General features: G+C 38.2%; 1 pseudogene; it reads left to right on the forward strand.

Annotated features, from left to right (window-relative positions):
- The first annotated feature begins 5962 nt into the window (after positions 1 to 5962).
- On the forward strand, positions 5963 to 7300 carry LOC149159077 (BTB/POZ and MATH domain-containing protein 5 pseudogene; annotated as a pseudogene).
- The last annotated feature ends 1655 nt before the right edge of the window (positions 7301 to 8955 follow it).

Genomic DNA, 8955 nt, shown 5'->3' on the forward strand with positions numbered 1-8955 from the left:
GTGGCCACTTCAGGCAATTTATTAATAAAAGAATGAAAATTTACATAAGCTTCTCTCATGAACGGTTACCCTACAAATGACCCTCTATGCTCTTTAAATAGAGATCATGGACTAATCGGGTGTTAAGCCACGGATCAAGTGTTGGTAATACCGAGGAGAGAATGAACCATGAGATCACTACATATCGTGACCATCGGATTGTAAGTTACAAAATGTACATAGTAAAGAAACACACTTTACCTAACTCTACACTAGACCAAGTTATACTTAACTATTTCCTATGTGTCGGAATATCCTAACAGTTTCTTATGGCTGCAAGTGATTCATTTTGCCAGTAATCTAGAGGAAGAGAATAGAGCCCTACCCAGACAGGAACTGAAGTAAAAGTCTCTTGCTCTAGAAAAAAATTCATCATCCAAGGCCGAATAAAGATGACAGCTGTTGCAAAAAAGTAGGGTCCTCCTTTGAATATTCTATCTTTGTCTTCGATATTTGTAAACACCACAGTGAAGAATCCCTTTGACCCTAGATGAAGATCGATGTTGCCTTTGGGTTTCTAGTGATACTTGATCCATGTCTGTAAAGCCTTTTCAGTGGGCCATAATCCCATGAATTTACATATTATGGCGTAAGTCTCCATATGTTCCCTGTGCTCCTGTAGTGTAGGATTATTTAACACTACTCTAGGAGTGATTTCCATTTTGGGTCTGCAAGGTCCCTTTTGTTTTTTTTCCCTTGTTCCCTGGTTTTTGTCTTCTTCCTCCTTGTCCTTTGTGCTGCTATTTTCCTTGGACTTGGCCCCATCTGTCTCCTTTTCATTATTTCTGTTTTCTTCCTTCTCAGATCCTCTGACATTATCCAGATGTGACTTGCCTCTGCTGGCAACGACATCTTTGTAGGAGGGAGTGGAGCTCCCTCCTCTGTGACCCTCCATTAGGGTCAGACTATGAAACTCTCAAAAACCCTGTGCAACTTCCATCTTCTGTTCACCTCCCGATCACTCAATCACTCATTTTAATTTCCATAAATAATTTTAATTTAATTTTATAACAACTTTTAATTACGTAGATAAGTGCATCTGTTTTGGAATAGAGAAATTTTAATTTAGTTATCATAATTATTAGATAGATGGTAGAGACTTAAACTCCATACAATATTCTTAGTAGTAGTCATAAATAGAAAGTTGAAATTTATATCGCAAATGTTATTTCTTCCCTTTTAATTGAATTTATTAATTGAAAAATGTCATATGAACATGTGTCATATGAGTAAGGTTTCTGGTTGTTTGGGCATGTGACAATAGTATTCTGGGGTCCATGGTTATTGTAACAAAACCTATTTACATGTTAAGAATTCAAAGGGTAAATATGGGGTGAATCTCCATGGTTAAAATTATTGTTACAAGCTTTTTTTAAATTTATATTTAACTAATATATTAATTCTTTTTATTGCACCCAGAGGCCCTTGAACATGTTTAAACCTAAACGTAAATGTAAACATAAACATTTGACATTTTTAATCTATTGTCTGCCCTATTTAGAAATCAATCTAATTGTTATTATGTATAAACATAATATAAATTTAAAATATAAAAAGGTTTATGAACACTCAAAACACTCAAAAAATAGGTATGGTAAGTAAATAAAAATATAAATAAACTAGAGGTATGGTAAATAAAGAAAAATATATATAAACTAGAGGTATGGTAATATATATATATATATATATATATATATATATATATATATATATATATATATATATTCCATAAAGCTCTTTATATTTAAAGAGACTGAAAAATATGTTTCATTTAGGTGAAGCCTATGAGCCAAATACCATATTTATAAAAAAGGTATGGTAAATTAATAAAAATAAAAATAAACTAGAGGTATAGTAAATAAATAATTTTTTTTATATTAACTCCATAAGTCACTTTATATTTTTTTTTTCCAAAGAAAAGAATTGAACTTTTTATTAAAATAAAAAGTTACATAGTATATGCATTAAGCATTCAATTTGGCTGTATGAATAAATATCATACAGCCCACAATATACAACCCTGCCTAAAAGCAGAAAAAGAAAGAGCTGCTCCTACTTTTCGGAGAGTAGCCCAAAAGAGAAACCCAACTGGCCTAAGTCTTTCTGCCCTTTTTCTTCTCCACTTTTCGCCAACCATCCGTGTTGGGGGTGGAGTCAATAATAGGAAGCTGGTTTTCCATTGAACTCATTGGTTGCTCCTTATCTGAATCCGATCCTTCAAGACTGTGACTTCGTTTATTACCACTTATTTCTAGCTGGAGTTCTTGTTCCTTTTCCTCATTAATCTCCTTATCCTTATTGTCCTGATCTTTATCCTTTGCTTTATTTTGTTCTTTTTTCTTTGTTGTACTTGCCTTCTTATATGCAGCGTCTATGTTCTGCCATCCTTTCGGCTTCCTTTGTTGTTGCTTGTTTTTGTTGAGGTTTGGACATGCATTGTACAGATGACCTGTTTGTTGACATCCCCGGCATCTGAAAGCTGTATTCTCATAGTCCAAAGGTTGTTTCCACTTTGTATTATTGAAATTCAGGATGATGCTCTCAGGTAGTCCTCGACTGAGATCTACCTCGACACATATTCTGGCAAAAGTAAATATCCCTTTTATATGTCTCTCTCTGTCTATGTTTAACATTCTCCCGAAAGTATTTCCAATTTCTATTAGAACCTTTGAATGCCAAAAATGTAAAGGAAGCTTATGCATCCTAACCCATACTGGCATCCTTGATACCACCATGGTGTTGGCATCAAAATCAGGAGACCAAGGGGTAATAAAAAGTCCAGCACTACCCCAGAACCATGGCCCTTCGTTGAGAACTATTTCCTTTTCTTCTTCTGTGCCAAAATATACTATAAAAAACCCCTTAGGGTATAGGTAGATTTGGCAATTTTTTGTCCAGACCGAGTGGATCCATTGATACAATGCATCAGTTCTAGGCCAAAAGCCATTAAATATACAGATAGCTGCATTTTTTTGTAGATCTGAATATATATTATTTACCTCTGGTATTTCTATGTAGATAGATGGGCTCTCCGGCATTTGATCTACAATGTACTACCCCGGATGTTCAGTGACAGCTTTGGGGTTTTTCGCTTTTCCTTTCACTGCTTCCTTAAATGACCCTTTTCTTTGCGTGCTAGTTCCAGCGTTTTCAGCTCCTCCTCGTAATCTCATATTGAGAGTGATTGTAGAGCCTGGCCTGATGTTCTATTGTTGCATGGTTTTGCATTCCTGCAGTGATCTTCCCTCATTTAACATGTGTTGCTCTTCAGCCGGGTAGTCAGTCTGATCTGCAATATTGTTCTTCAGATCTGAAACCCTGTCGTTGTCAGAAGTCTAGATCATGATTGTGTTTCCTTTTGGAGTCTTTACAAAGATTTGGAAACTAGATCTGGCAGCCGGGGATGGCTCGATTCTTGTCAGATCTAAGCCATCCAACTCCGTATCCGAGAGGATCAGATTTGCGTCCATGCGGAATAGGCCCCGATTCACTAGTTGGTAAGCCAGATCTAGTGAAAAGATGGCAGATCTGGGGTTTATATATCTTCCCACTGTGGAAGAGAAATGTCCGCCTCCAACCAACAATTTCCCATGTGCTGCCTTAGCAGGTCCAATGTGTAATTTGGCAGCTCCAAAGCATTCAACAATGATGTTGTGCAATCCGATTGATCCTGACCCAGTAACACTCTGTTTCCCCTTCTGTTGCCCAACCATCCTGAAGATCTGAAGAATCGGGTCTTGACTGTTTTTCTCAACTGTCTTTCGGTACTCGCAGACGTCCAAAATGGGTTGTCTAATGACCGTGGGGAGGCCCCAGATCTGGCCATCCGCTTGATAGTTCTCATCTTCCCATACGCCCGTGCAGTCATATTTTGGACCTACTGCGAGATCCCTACTCTGGTCACTTTGCATCCATCCAGCCGAATGGTGGCAGGGGTTTTTATTCTTGCCATGGATCTTGCTCAGGGGGATCGGCTTACAGATTGCCGCTGCCCTGTCCGGGAGGTCAGTTACGGGTGCAAAAGCGGATTCCGCAGCGAGGATAACCTTCCATGTGCCGCATTGCTGATAATGTTCATAGAAAGTCTGCGCATGCTCATTTTGGAGACGTGGAGCCTCAACTTCCAGCAGATTCTGGGGTGATCTAGCCTCTTCGTATGCGGCCGCATTGAAAACCCTAGCGCGAGGTGCCATTGCACATCTCCCTTCAGTTAATTCCTGAGGTTGTCACCTTAAGTCACTTTATATTTAAGAATACTCAAAAAATAGGTTTTATTTAGGTTAAGTGTATGGGCCAAATTATTATTAATGCCATGCAAAAAAATATTCTAAACGCTAATATTAATATTAATAAAAATAAAGATGGCATATGTTATTGACCCATGGTATTCTACTGAACTCAAAAAGAGATCAAATATATTGATATACCAACTAGCATAGAGATCTCGGGACAAGAGGGATCAAATATGTAATGCCATGCAAAAAAATATTATTAACCCTAATATTAGTATTAATAAAAATAAAGATGGCATATGGTATTGACCCATGGTATTCTACTAAGCACCGAGAGGGATCAAATATCTTGATATGCCAACTAGCATAGAGATCCCTCTCTGCGCTTGGTAGATCGAGAGTAAAGATAGATCTATGTTGGTAATAAATAATAATAATAACCTATAATTTGATTAATTTTTGTGATTTTTTATTGTTTGCAATATGAAATGTATGATGATGTACATGTTTGGATGCTTTTCCATGTTCACCAACTACATAATTTATTTGGTTGTACTAGCTAAATTGAAAAGTAAAAGGAGTATAAGTAAATTTGAGATATATTTAAGGTCTTTATCATCCACCTATTATTTATTGATAATTAAATTAAAATTCTAGAAGCCCTATTTCAAAAGAGACATAGGTATCAAGATAAAAAGTACACCAACTACATTTTAACATTATTGTAGTTACAGGTTGATAGGTATCATTCATGTGAAGCATCAAAATACTTACTTTATGATACATCTCACATAAGTGAGCTTAACTAAATTTTAACTTTATTTTAAATTATTACTATTATTTATTAAAAAATTTAATATATAAATTAAAGAAATATACATTTAAATTTATCAAAATTCTTAATAATGGAGATTTATCCCACTTACTATGGAGATATTTTCTTACAATTCTAAAGGTCAATAACATGGCTTATCAACACTACATGTCCAAAAAACCATAAGTCATTGCATTTCATATGACATTTTCTTCAATTAATACATTTAATCAAAATGGAAAAAAAGACATAATTATTTTTTAAATACATATAACCTTTGAATTAAAGCTATCAAAAATATTTTACAATATTTTATAGTGGTTTAATCTCTAATATCCATTAAATAATTATTTATAACTAAATTAAAATTTTGAAAATTATAATGTAAACTAATTAATTTGTATGAGATTTAATGTTCTTAATTTACTTTTTTTTTTTAAACCAAAAAGATTTTTTTTGGCAGATTTTTTATTTTAAGTTATAAATAATTTTTTTTACATGAGAAAAAGTCGAGAATCCTATTGTGAAAGTTAACCATATCTCATGGAGTATCGTGAAAGTTAACCATATCTCATGGAGTATCCAGAGTAGCATGGCACAATTTAAATGACAACCGATCAATTTTTACCAACATATTCCAACTCGCACCGACCTAGATTGATTATAACTTGCAACATATATAGAGAGAATTTGGAGGTGATAATCAGCATTATTATCTTGTCTGAAGTGGCAGTGGGAGGTGATCGACGATAAACTAGGGAATATCTACTGGGTCCCTGGCGGCTGAATTATCTATCAATTAGGGCGATTTTGGCAGCCTAGGGTTACATTTTTGTGTTTTTTTGTTTTGTTTTGTGTTTTTGCCTGGCCGTTCGCAATGAAGAGGTCACTTGGGTATAGATTTCCGTCTGCAATGCAGAATGGAATTCAGAACGGCCATGGATCGGCTTCGACATCGAGATCGGTTACCAGCACTGTTAATGGGTCGCACAATTCCGTGATAGAAGGTTATTCACTGGTCAAGGGCATGGACGTTGGCAGACGCATTTCCAGCCAGACTGTCTTAGCGGGAGGTTATCAGTGGGCCATTTATTTCTACCCGGACGACGCAAGTAGCCATGATAAATTGCGTTATGTTTCAGTTTTCATAGCGCTGGCCAGCAAGGGCACTGACGTTTGCGCTACGCACGTATTGACATTGGTCGATCGAAGCGGGGAGGGCAACGACAAGAGCCTCTACAGCCATGCGCGCACGGGGCGGAAGAGAGGCCCTCACATTTTTGACGTTCAAGGAAGCATGTGGGGCTACAAGCGGTTCATCGAACGGGCTGCACTTGAAACATCTAATTACCTCAAGGATGATTGCGTGATATTACATTGCACAGTGAGTGTTGTGGTCTCTGCCAACGAATACGCTGGGTTGCACTCCATAGCTGTTCCCGACTCAGAGTTAGGTTTTAATTTTTGTAAACTTTTAGAAAATCAAAAAGCCTCGGATGTAACTTTTGATGTGGCTGGGGAGAAATTTCGTGCACATAAACTTGTTTTAGCTGCACGATCCCCAGTATTCACAGCAAATTTTTTGCTTCTTCAGAGCAGAATAATGAAGTTCTTATTACAGAGATGCAGCCTAGAGTGTTCAAGGCTATGCTACATTATATTTATACAGAAACCCTTCTTGATGAAGAGCAATGCCCAGCCGATTCATCTTCTTCTACTTCAACAACGGACACATTGACAAAGCGCTTGCTTGCCGTAGCAGATGCGTATGGTTTGCGGCGATTGAGGCTACTTTGTGAATCAAAATTATGCAGAAGCATATCTGTAAATACAGTTGCCTCCACTCTTGCTCTGGCTGAGAGTTGCCATGCTACTGGCTTGAAAGCTGCATGTCTCAAATTTGCCACAAAATCTGCCAGAGGCTATGCGTTCAAAGGGTTTTGAGTGTTTGCAACAAAAATACCCTTTACTTATGTCAGAACTTCTAAAGGCAGTTGTTGGCTTTGAGGATGATTGCAGCATCAGAGAAAATCGCAGGACTGTCTGCGATCAACCTTCCGATATTACTGATATTAATGGCTGGGATCAACCTTCCGAAGGTAGTGATATTAATGACAGGAGAGTAAGACCAACAAATAGCATTCAGAGTTTGGACTTGTCTCTAGAGTGTCATTATGAATGTAACGACATTGTTGAACATTACACTCCATTATGAAAGTAACGACACTGTTGAACATTAACTGAGGCTGATTAGAAGGGCAATGGCTCGAAAGTTGAACTTCAGTTTAGAGGATTTATGATGCACAATTTTTTTTCTTGAAGGAAGAGGGAACCTTCTATTCATTAAATCTAAGGAAAATTTACAAAGTGTGCATAAATTTAACAAAAAAGAACATAGGAGAACTGGTGATCCTAAGGACAAGCACCCTCTCACTACCTTAGGGAAGTGCAAACCACTAGAAAAATCTGAAAAACCAAAACCATTTGGACAAAGCACCTCGCTCCAGACCCGACCCCCAATGACCATAAATGAAGGAAAGGACAAGGCGTGCCAATTGAAAACGGGGAGATGGCCTATGGGCCCCGCTAAACCGTGCGAACCATCCCAAACGTCCATTTGAGATGCCAGATCCTATGGCTCGGGACAATTTTGCAACACCGAACCCACCCACTCTTTATCTCGTGATGCAGGGTGGTATCCGCATCGGCCACCAAGCCATGTGTCAAGCACCCTATGGGTTTGCTCTCACAAATGCAAAACCACTTACCACCTTGAGTACTCATGATCACTGGAAACCCACCAATTGCCCGGACTGCTGACCCGGAGGCGAGAAGAGGACCTCTACTACTGTACCCCATCGAATGCCCCTTCTGCCCTCTCGTACCGAGAAACCTGAAGCTGCTCCTAAGTTTGTTAGAGAGATAAATCCACAAAGTGCCAACCAAAAACCTTGGAAACCCAGTCGGAATGATCAACGAGAAGATGATCCCACCTGTGCCTCTCATCCATTCTGGCTCATCCTTCAGGGTTGAGTAAGTATCCCCCGCCGACATCAATTTGTGATTTTCAACCTAGCTCGAAATCGGAAAACCTCCATGTCCTCAGCAACTTGATTCTCTCAGATAGCCTTTAAACGACTTGGCACTTTTTTGCCATTCCACATTCAACAGTGCTCACACCTTGATTGGCGAGTAAGTCGGCCAGTTTATTGGCATTATGATAAACATGGTTGAAACTTATGGTTCGAAGGCCCTAAAGATGCAGTTGGATTTTTTGATAAACCTCAACAAGTTTCCAATGATTCGAGACTCTTTCCAGCCTGGAACCCCCATTGCTTCCATAATGATATTTGAGCAATGACTCTGTGATAGAAACTCTAGACACTGCTCCAGAGCCATCACTTCCACAATATTATTAGTCACTCAACCTAGATGGTAGTGGAAGATAGATATAATGTTTCCCTCGTCATCCATTAAAGCTCCTCCATAACCCGCGGCTCACGGATTGCCTTTGGAGGCCCCATCAATGTTGAATTTTAGAAAGCCTCTTGGTGGGGGTTGCCAATGTTCCTTCTCTGTAACCATGGCTTTATGCTTACTGTTTCTACCTTGAGGGGTTGTCCCTTGCAATCCTAGTTTCCGGAGAATTCTCTATTCTTCATCTGAGGGGGGATTCATGGGGATATTTTTAACAATAGAACTGACTGTCTCTCTGATCTATTTCGAGATAAGATCAAGAAGATGTTATACTTAAGTCTTAACATTCTTGAAAATTCTTTTATTTATTTCTTTCCAAACGTTCCAGATAATAAAGTAGGGAGTAAAGGCCCTGGCCAAATTTAGGACTTCATTCTCCTTGAAGTCTTTTCT

The sequence above is a fragment of the Pinus tabuliformis genome, chromosome 5_2, assembly GCF_031772625.1.
Source record: "Pinus tabuliformis cultivar Carrire ecotype Pingquan chromosome 5_2, CPIR1, whole genome shotgun sequence".
Lineage (NCBI taxonomy): Eukaryota > Viridiplantae > Streptophyta > Pinopsida > Pinales > Pinaceae > Pinus > Pinus tabuliformis.